At 28.4% G+C, this 12132-nt stretch overlaps 1 long non-coding RNA gene across 2 annotated transcripts; it reads right to left on the reverse strand.

Moving 5' to 3' along the window:
- Window positions 1-2649: 2649 nt before the first annotated feature.
- LOC145097867 (uncharacterized) lies at window positions 2650-4444 on the reverse strand. 2 transcript variants are annotated; one of them, XR_013704516.1, is made up of 3 exons: window positions 3776-4403; window positions 3194-3293; window positions 2650-3101 (listed from the first exon to the last, which is right to left on the reverse strand). It is a non-coding gene; the product is annotated as an uncharacterized LOC145097867 (long non-coding RNA). The 2 variants fall into 2 exon arrangements; XR_013704515.1 differs by having other exon boundaries at window positions 3194-4444.
- Between the last annotated feature and the right edge of the window lie 7688 nt (window positions 4445-12132).

Below are 12132 nucleotides of genomic sequence, written 5' to 3' on the forward strand. Positions count from 1 at the left end.
ATTTGACATACTATCCTTTATTATGTATTTCACACCATTCCTGAAGAATATGTTCATTGTGTTGTTCCCATTATTCTAAAAGAATTGTTCACCACTTTTTTACTACCCCACGCCAATCTCAAGCAGGGCCTATACATTGAAACATTCTACAAGAATGTATTGCACTTCATATAGGCCGCTGACCGACATTTGAATTCATAGTTAAACTAACATCATTTTTTACTTAAACAACTCTCCTCTATCCTTAAATTATGTATTTAACCATTACAACCAACATAAACTCTAAAACTTAATTGTTGTAGCACCGGTTCATATCAACAACAAAGGAAATGTGATCACCGTTGATTCTTAGAGCATTCCATGTACAAGAAGATATACATATTAACAAAACACTTATTAATAAGCCACAACACCCGCAAACCCAAAACCAACTGATCATTGTAAAAAAACCCACTTTTCCAGTGAGTTACATGTTCAAACCCTAAATTCTTCGAAACATAGATTCTTACCTGATTCTTCAAGAATAACGATTCATTCTTATAGAATACACTTTAATACACTAATAATCTTATGATTCTTGAAGAATAAGTCACAAAATCATTATTAACTAACCTGCCATGTTCAAACTTACCCTGTTTAAACCCAAACTGCTTTTGGACTAAATTTCATAAAAAAAAATTATCATACTTCACGTTATCATACTTACAGAATGAATATTTCTTGCAAATAGCACTTGCATTCTTGAAGCATATACCGCAAAACAAAAACTTAAACATTATCTGGCAACGGTGGATCGACAAAATCGTCGTCGTCATCATCGATATGAAGTGGCGCAGATGCTGTGTTTGTGAACTTCATTTTGAAGTTCTCTCTTAATCAGTGTTCTAAAAGGCGCGCCATGGCGTGAGGCGTGGCTTCGCCGTTACGAAAAGCTCCATAACGTTGTTGTTAGGCGTAACGCGTGGTAAGGCGTGATATGGCGCGCCATGGCGCGTTATGGCGTGTTATGGCGCGTGTTTTTTCGTTTGAGACACAGTTTTTTTCGCTTCGTTATGTCTTTTCAAATCGGAGATACAAGTATTGTGGTTTTTGTTAACTTTTTGTTATTAGTTATTGATCTAACACTTCTAATAAGTAATTATATTTAATATAAATTTATATTTATGTGGCAATATAATTTTAAATTAATACAAAATCGCCGCCTTACATCACGCCTTGAAAAACGTCGTGGCTCGTCATGGCTCGTTAAGCTTGAGGCTTGGCCTTGCCGCCACGCCACGCCTCACGCCATTTAGAACCTTGCTCTTAATCTTGAGCTTGATCGGCGTCTCATTGTTCGATTATTCAGTTGTGGTCGATTATTTGATTTGAATGTAAACCCCTTATCAATCCTTTTATACGTCTAGTCATGTACTATATTTTTGGAATTGGTGATACGCTATCTTTTACAGAGTGGATGATTGATTTGTTTTGAAGGAAATCGTATATTCATTTCTTAATATCATACACATTCTTGCCTAATAAAATGGGTATTAAAATGTGGAACGAAACAACCGGGTTATACAATCGTAACATTTCGACTTCCTAATTTAAATCCTACAAAAATACTGAATTACCCTTATAACATATTATTATCGATTTAGTTTAAAGATTAAATAAAAAAATTAGAATATCAGCATTAATTCTTAATCAAATGATGCTTCTCATCCGATGGACCAGATTTAGTCTTTATATATATATATATATATATATATATATATATATATATATATATATATATATATATATATATATATATATATATATATATATATATATAGTGTGATCGGGACTTAATTGACATAAGTATCTTTTCAGGATAAAAAATTAAAGTGTGTTTTTGGTTTGGGTTACAAAAAATAAAATATTTTGTGGTAAAAATTATGCTAATTAATTTAAATATTTTTTAAAATTCAAGTATGTTTTGGGTTTAGCATTTATAGTTTAGGGTAAGGTTGTTGTTTAGTGTTTAAGAATTGTGAATTAGGGTTTACAAGGTACTTTAAAGGGTTTATTAGGAGGTAGTGTGTCCGACCTTACAGTCTCTCATTTTATAAAAAAAAAAATAAATAAATAAATAAATAACATTTCAGATAAAAACGTAATGATTTTCAGGCTACCTGAATTGGTTTTTTGAGCTTTTTTCAATTTGGTTAAAGAAAGTTCGTTCAATTTTTTGGTTCGATTATAGTTGGTGTTTTTTTGTCATGGATGTTAATCAAAATTTTCTTCTACATATTATTCTAGTTTGATTAAGTTTATACTTTTGATTTGATGAATATTTCATAAATATTTAAGATTTCTATCCCCACACTCTTTCACCATGTCTAGTTTCAACTCCATCCACCCTCTAAATTAAATTTATAATTGCAGCCTCAACTTCAAAATGTTGCATCTCACGGATGAATGCCTTTCAAGCATCATTACTATCAACAGTTGCTTGAACTAACTTATCTAAAGTCTTAATATATGAAGTAAATGGGTTTTTATGTTTAAAAATACGACCTGGTTTTTATTTTTCTCAAAAATGTGTAGCTAAGTAAAGAAATTAAGTACATGGGTTTTTATGTTAAAAAAATATGATCATAACCTGATAATGATAAAAGGGTATATGTGAAGAAATTAAGTATATGGGTTTTTATGTTAAAAAATATGATCTTAACCTGATAATGATAAAAGGGGATACTTTCTGCAACTCAACAAAAGTTTGTTTGCTTTCCTATACACTTTTGGCTATTTTCCTCTACAAAATAAGCAAAACACTATGCCAAAAACTACAAAATACACCCAAAAAAGAGTTATGTTTCTATGATGTATCATTCTATCCCAAGAAAGAGGGCCTTCATGGTCTCCTTTGAGCTGAACAACCAGCAAGTTTCTTCATGCCAAATCCAACATCTAGACCACCAACAGACCCATAGGCCATAAACAATCTTGGATTGTATCTCAATCAGTTTCTGTCCTATTTCAATTTAGTATCTTTGCTGTTGGAATGTCTCTTCAAGAAAATGCTCCAATTTCTTTGTTTTTACTCCACTACTTGCATCCTGATCATTCACATACTATAAAAAAAACTACCCAAAAGTCATAAATCATAAGACTTAAGTATTTAAACAAAATTAAGTTGATAAACCAGAAAAAAAAAAAAACTGACCATCGGCTTGGAAACATGGTTAGCATTTTCTTGGAGAAATTGATATCTCCTGACTTATTGACTAAATACACGAGGGTAGAATTGTCCAAACCACAATAATCTACAAGAACATCAAACAAAATGAAAAAAGTGACACACATAGGAGAATTAAGTTTCTACCAAACTAAGAACTTCAAGCTATACATAAAAAATCCAACCCATAAGGGTAGAATGGTCCAATCTATTGGAAATCTCACTCAACAGCAACCATGAAAACTGAAAGCATCAGGTATTAACAAATAGATGAAGTGTGGATGAAAACTTCGTTGAATTGAACAGTGGAAAAATCTATTGGTTATCCAACACAATTCGAACCTAAGTAGGGGTAGAATGGTCAAACTAATAGAAAAATCCCTCCAACAGCAACATTGCAATCTGGAAGCGCCAATTTCAGGCCAAACAACTCAAAAACAACTATTAGGCTTCTATTGAACACCTGCTTTGAAAACTTACATGAATTGAACAATTTTGACCAAATTTTCATTAACACAAATTTAGTCAAATAGATGAAGTGGTATGTAAGAGATAAGAAGTCTAACTCACATGAGATTCAGGTCGGAAAAATAAAACTCAATTCAAGATCCAAACAATTGCATAAACCCGCAACAGAGACTTGCATAAAATGGTGATGAGAAGGCATAAACTTACTGGGTTTTGTGATCTATAGAAGGTATTGATTTAGGTGGAACGAAACCCTCGATCTGATTATGAGAATAGTTATGCGGAAAAGGTAAGTGTGGAAAGTAGGAGAGATTATAAGAGAGGGTATTAACTATTAAAGGAAAGGAATTAATAGGAGACTATAAAAGAATAAGAAACAAAAAAATGTTGAAATAGGGTGATTTTGTTTAGGGCAAAGAAAACTTACAAGAAAGATGCAAGTAAGGTGATGACGTTTTTAGTTGGGATTATATAGTGGGAAGCGGATGGTCATGAAGAACGTAAAAAGGGAACAGATGATAACATCAAATTGAAGATAATTCTTTAGGATGAATGGTTTGTGGTATTAACGCAATATATAAGGGAAGGCATACCAGAATCCACATATATTAGCAGAGATATCAGGATTTAAACATTGACTCAAATCCCTCATTTCAAGCATCGTGACACGAAACAAATTGAGAATAAGTCTTCAACTTGACTGATTCAGCCTGATGAATGTGAGAGAGGGTGTGGAAACTTTGACCCATTCATAATCTTATCATCTTTGACTTCATTCATATATGTTGACAGGATTCAGTAATTTTTAATGTATAAATTCATTATATATTATGTTGTAATGGTTGTACCTCTTAAAATTCAGCATTTTGGGCCAAATGCTTATTAAGGTATAAATAAATAAATATATATATATATATATATATATATATATATATATATATATATATATATATATATGGTTAAGTTCATTTGAGAAAATGATATTTTGTGAGACATGAGGACAAAATCTTAACCATTCAACTACCTTGATCTATGGCTGATATTAAATTAAAACAAAACATAAAGAGGCGGTGGCATTTATGCAATTTTTTCAAACTTTAGGATTAGTGAATGACATAGAGGGGTAGTAACGTAACTTTACTTTTAATTTATCTGCAATTGTGATTGAAATAATTTTATTCATTCTTCACGCTCTAGAAAAACGAACCCTAAAAATCATATTTCTTCCTGATAATCTCGATGGAAGAACTGGATACCTTTCAACTTTCTATTATTCTGATTTTGATTTTGCTTCGCATTGATTTTCCTGACATCATTGAATCGATTGTGATTTTGATTATGATACTTTTCTCCAAAACCCCTCGATTAAACCCTAAGAAACTGATTCTGATTCTTCTTCTTAAAACCATGATTTCATTCTACTACAAATCAAAGCTTGAATACCTCTGATTTTGAATCTCTTGATTCCGATTATGATCATCAAGAATAGATCTTTCAACAATCGGGTAAGATGAAACTAATATATCCTTTAGTTTATTTTTTATGAGTTTGATTTCTATGAATTCAATGTTTATATGATTTTTCTTTCTATATGATTTCGATTTCTATGAATCCATGGACTATTGATTTATTTTTCCTGATTTGGTAACTAATGGAATCTCTTGTTTGTTGTAAAACTTTAGAATGTTATTGACTTTTTATGTTTGCAATTAATTTGTGTTAACTTGTTTCAAATTCGATTGACTTAACAACATTATATCTTACTAGATATTTATTTTAGGTTTTATGCTTGTAAATATTAATAGAATGTTAAAATGATTAATGTTTGTTGTTAATTTAAGATATTTTTTAAGAATATATATTTTGTTAGTCTTCTGGTTAATATGTATGTAATTTAACTTATTATGGATGGTATGAATAAATCAGATTCAAATTCAAATTCCACGTCTTGACAATATTATGGTTTTTAATTAGTGTATGATTTTTCTTAGAAATAAGATAATTTGTTAACATACATTACAGCAAAGTTACTTTACAGTAAGTAGGATGAACTTGCTTTGGTAAACTAAGGAACTTATAACCAATTCTGGTGTATTGTTAATGTGACAGATCTAAAAGTATTTTGGTAACATGTAAGTAAGTGGAAATGTGTAATTTTGACTTAGGTAAATAAGGTTTTCTATAGAATAAGAAGCTTACATATTTATGTTGTATGTATGTTGCAAAGTGTTATATACATACAATAAACAAGAAAAAGAAGAAAAAAATTAACAAATCAAAGGAATATGGAAAGATTGATAAGGAGGCTCATTAAAAATGGTGAGGGGATGGATCGATGCAAGGAACTCATTAGAATGCATGATTAAAATTTTTGGAAGATTTAGAAATCTTTTATTATGTATGACATGGTAGTGTTTTATTTGTTTGAATATTGGTTATCTTTTTAATTTTGAATAGTTGGTATGGTTTTTTGAATGGCTAGTAACTGTTTGGTAGTATAATAGTCATGGTTAAAATATATTTATGCATTGAACAATCAGGAATCCTACGCATTTATCATGCATTTAACTCCATCGAAAACTGATTCTAATTTCATCTTTTTCGGATTTCATATTGCTGATTAGGATTCATATATTTTCAGGTTTCATCAAGATAAAATTGTGATTGCATCAAGACTTCATCGATTTAATCCTTTTTCAAATACATCTCGTTCAGATTCGTGTTCTAATTCTAATTTTGATCCATTTCCACCGCATCAAAGAAATTGATAGGTTCTTTCTTCTCTTATAATAGCAATATTCTAGTTTTTGTCAAGTATTTAATAAACGAATTCACGTATTATTCTGGTTTACGGTATTTAGTGTGACTATTCTAGTATTTTGTTCTAATTGAAGTATGATATATGTTTTGATGCAAATCAAGTGACAAGAATGACTAAATCAAGAGCAAAATATGTTGTTGATACTAAAACTAAGAAAAGAATGACATTTCAATTGATAGATCTTTATCAGAACATGAAATAAAGGACAGGGTATATCATTAAACACATTAACGTATATGTATATTTGATATAAATACTCTAACTTAACATATTATTAAGTTTTATATTCTTCTTTTCACAATGTTGATTATTATTTGAATGTTCATATTTTTATATTAGATTTTATATTAGGTTATGAAAATAATGCATTTGTTTTAGTTTTTATTAATAAAGTTATGATATATATGTTTTGATGCATTTGGAAATCTTGATAAAGAAACTTAGTATAAGATGAAGGGAAGAGATTGATGGAAAAAGAAAGCATAAGGTATCTAAAAATAAAATTGATGGAAGTTTGGAAATGTGTGGTCATGGATGAAATTCTTAGAATATTACAAAATGTTTGATTTTTGTTATTAGTTGACTGTAGTATGTATATTTTGGGTATTTTGTTCTGGTAAATATTTGCTTACATTGATTTTACTTTTCATGCTGCAGCCAAATTGAATGGTCACCTAAACTAATTGAAGAAGCTAAGGATTTTGCAAAATCTGTCCTACTAAATCATCTTGACTTGGTGCAGGAAGCGATGCAGTGAAATGAAGATCGTTGATATAATTGATAAAATATTTGAAGGAATTTAATGGTTAATGAATTTGGAGTCTTTTTCTCTTTGAATATTGGTTATATTTTCTATATTTTGAATAACATGTATAGTTGAATGTTTGATAAACAATAGTTATGGTTTGAAGGTTTGAAGATTGGTAAATATTTAATAAAACAATATTGTGGTTGAACAATAGTTATGTTTTAAATGATGTTACACGTAATCTTTCACATATTAGACTAGTTGAAAATTAAAATTTCTATGTAAAATACTTTATCAGAATAATATTGTATGTTTTATGTTATAATAAGTATATGCATAATATTCTAATAGAATAATTTTATGTGTTGTTCGTTATTGTCAATTAATGTTTATGTCTGTTTTAGAGTTAATAGTTTATGTCGTGTAATGGTGGTAATATCTTTCATATATTAGAAGAGCTTAAAATTAAATTCTCTATGTAAAATATTCTCTCAGGTAAAATTGTATGTTTTATATAATAATAAGTATATGTATAATATTCTAATAGAATAATTTTATGTGTTGTTTGTTATCATCAATTGATGTTTAGGTCTTTTTAGAATTTAAGTCACTATTCAAGGTAAATTGTGTAAGTAGAGTGTATGAAGTCGAAAATCATTAGAATGTTGTAGTTTATGGTGTATGATGTTTATAATCTAATAAAATAAAGTTCTAGGTTTTTTGCTAAATAAGTTATTTATTTACATGAAAATAATGTGTATACGTAGAATATTCTAATACAATTATGTTATATGTTATATGTTATCTGTTTTCATAATTTTATCATATATAATATTCTAATAGAATATTGTTATAGGTTTCCCTTTCAATAAGTTTATTTATTACATGAAAGTAATGTATATGTGTATAATATTCTAATAGAATAATATTATATGTTGTATGTTATTATAATCTATATGTAAAATATTTTAATAGAATAACATTCTTTGACATTGTAAGTTATATGCAAGATATTCTAATACAACAATGCCTAATTAAATTTTGGCTTTTTTTAATACTCAATGATATGATATTAATCTAGCTATTCAAAATATTCAATATTTTTATAATGTGTTGTTAATATGTAATATTATAAAATTATGTGTAATATTATGAAATTTAAGCGTAGTATTCTAAAATTATGTTGTATGGAATATTTTGATATTAAAGTGCAATATTCTAAATTATGTTATAACATATAAAATGAACTTATATTACATAGGATTCTAATATATGTAATATTCTGCATTTACATAACATTCTAACAGAATAATTTAATTAGGTTGTCTATATTCAAGTTACAACTTAATATCCTTATATAATAATGTTATAGCTTGTATGTATCTGTAGAACATTCTAAATAGAATGTAATACTAAATGATTATATGAACATAAAATATCTAACTAGAATATGACAATACATATGTAAGAAAATTAAAATAATGCACAATTTATTTGTAAATAACAATGTAAAAATAAAACTTAGAATATAGTGTTATCGTTTTATTCAGTTACCTCAAATATATCACTTGAAACCAAACAAAGCAAAATATAAACAAATTTACAACATCCCACTATATAAAATGAGACTCTCTAGAAATTATTATCGAGCCACATTTTCTACAGTTCCATTCAAGACTTACCTAAAAAGTTGTAATGATAGAAAACCTAAAAGTTTTAGCTAATTTCATAACTGTATGTACCACTGTACACTGTGAAAGAAATCTGATGGGTATTGGGATATATAAACTTCTTAGCCACTTTAAATCTTTATGGAACAAGCGCCATTGAAACCAAAGTGTCAAAATACTTCTTGAAGTTCTCATCATTAATTAATGGTGACAAGATATGGATTATATGCTTCTTCCAACATATGCACTGAACATTTGCATCAATAAATAGTTGTATGTCCTTCAATCACTGACAAAAAGAAGAAGTACACCAGTCATCACTAAGTTAAGAAAAACCATCTTGGGATTTGGGGTCAATATCATTAAATAGTAACAAAGTTTAAGGGTGGGAAGGAAGGAGTGATATATTAGACTCTACATCAGACTCTTTATTCATTTAAGACTTTCATCAAACAGTCAGAGTGCATGTATGATGTAAGAGAATTGGCTCATTAACAATAATAGTTATGTACATACCTCATTGATTTTATAGAATGAGCACAAAATAACTCGAAGATACGTTGTTTTTGCTTGCTTCTCTTCATTAGCAGAAAAAACCAAAAGCTTAGAATTGATAATCGATGGCTGAAATCAAATATCTAGAATGATAATAGATCTAAGATGAATTTAAATTGCTAAAACACCTGATTTGAGAGTAAAACTCGAATCATCAATCTAATGGAAATCGATATCAGTTGATGATCGATTACCGATGTTGATGAATGGTTAAAAATCGTTGATCTGAAATTAAAATTGAAGATTGAAGTTGTTTAATATCATACTTTTAGTTATGATTCCATTAGATGAAGGGGACAACTTTCTACGAAGGATTGGTAAACTTTGGTTGTGATTGAGAAATCATCAAACGACAAAGGGGACGACTTCTCTTTTTATGTTGACTAGGGAATATCATATGGTTAGAAAACCATTGATAATTTGAAAACAACATTTGAAGATTGTATCATAAAACTCCATCATATGGTTACCTTGTTAGATAAAGGGATGAATATGAATCTCAAAAAGTCTTATAAATTTATAGTCAGATAATAATGTACCAAAAACCATAAAAATCTATTACATATCCATTAATATCGATACTTATAACTAAAAACTTCTAGCTTGAAATATTCAAGTTCTTTTCAACCTCTAGAATCCAAAAGAAATAACCATCAGGTCAAATAAATTATTTGCAAGAGCCACATTATGCTGCAACATTGTCACTTTGAACTACAAAAAATAATATGCCACCACATTAATATATAATAAAAATAATATGCATTCATGTGACTTTAATCAAAATTTTATGTTTAATATTCTATAAGAATAATATATGGTAACATGGACTAATCAGCAACATGATGTTAATAATTGGAATTAATAAATCTATTATCAATATTCTATAAGAATAATTGATATCGGTAACAAAATTACCTTGGTTTTCGGATTAATTTCCTCATTATGGAGAATATCTGAATCATCAATACTTAACATAAAACACCAAACATAATATTGTTCTAATTATGAAAATATATAGTGCTATATAGATTTAAACAATTTTATGCTAAAAAAACCATCTCCAATTTTTATGTTTGAAATAAAATATTAAAAAAAACATGTCATTATATTAAAGAGTTGGTTTCTATAGAAAACCAGATAAAAGACAAATGTAAAACATTAAACACGGTCATAATATCAATTATTATTGAAACAGAGTCATAAATTCTACTTCGTGTTGTAATGTTCTAGTTTGTAGCATAATATTATAGTTATGGTTGGTACTATTAAATATATTTAACATATGGTATAATGTCAACACTATAGTTTCAGTCAAGTTTTAATGAATAGAGTGAAAAATTACGTGACAATGAGGACTATTACTAACCTGAACATGTTCCACATCATGCAAAACTAGTCAATGCATCTTTTACTTAACATGTAATTGACAATGAGGACTATGACTAACCTGGAGCTTTCACTAAGATAGTACATGTTGTTTAATCTCAACATGGTGGTAAAAACTTCTAATTTGAAACATTCAAGTTCTTTTTGAGCTGGACTTCATTAACTAAATTTCTCTGCAACAAAAATGAATGAATTTTTAGAATAGATGTGGATTAAAATAAATGCTATGTTTTTACAAGTGATTCAAACTTCACATGGATTAGGATTTACAAAATTATATTCATAACATTTCAATGATTGAATTAAATTAGTCTAATCAGAATAATATACACTAGTAGAGAATCACATCATGTAGTAACATATTATTGATGTATCCAATAGATCTCATAAGGACAATATACATTCATATGAGCATCTAATCTTTTCTTTAGTACATCCCCTTTCCTACAGGTTAACAAGAGCATATTCAAACAAAAGTGTGCTAAAATACATCTCAGCAACCTGTATTTAAAGAAAATGAAATATTTTAATAAAACTAAGGTAAATTTAATAAGATTAGTAAATATTGAATTATTTTACTATAATTCTAACTCATATTTTGGAAGTATACTCATTCTTAAAGAGGACTTATTTTGTGGAAAGAAGGGGTGATACATCAGAATCTTTATTCATTCAGGACTTTCATCAAATAGGTAGAATGCATGTATAGTTTAAGAGAATTTGATCAGGAAAAGTAATTGATTTCAATCAATCAATATGATGTTTAATTGTTGAAATCACGAATCATGCATATATGAATTAGAGAAATCACTAGTAGCTTGATGATTCAATCAGTTCATGTTACCAGATTAACAATTAAAAATGTTATATGCAAGTAACAATGAAAGTGATGAAAACTCAAGGAAGAAAACTCAAACCTTGATCAATTGATGAAATCATGATGTAGAGTAAAATCACAGATTAAAAGATCGATAGTAATTGTTAAAGATGAAGATTAGAAGAAATCGTCTGAACATTTGAACCTCTACCTTGGATGAAATCAATGATCACATAGCTACAATTGATAACAATCTTGTAATGAGTTGTTGGTGTCGATAGATGAACATAAACCTCAATCACTCAGATTATCAATTGGAGATGTAAAAGAATAAAGAAAAGAAGAATTTAAGAGATAGAATATTGATCAGAATGAACTGGAGAACAATGAATATTGATCTAGCAAATATCTTGGTAGAAGAATCGAAGCAGGTGATTTCTTGATGAAGTGAAGATGACGCTA

Source organism: Lactuca serriola, chromosome 4, assembly GCF_051521515.1.
Source record: "Lactuca serriola cultivar US96UC23 chromosome 4, Lser_US96UC23_V15, whole genome shotgun sequence".
Taxonomy (NCBI): Eukaryota; Viridiplantae; Streptophyta; class Magnoliopsida; order Asterales; family Asteraceae; genus Lactuca; species Lactuca serriola.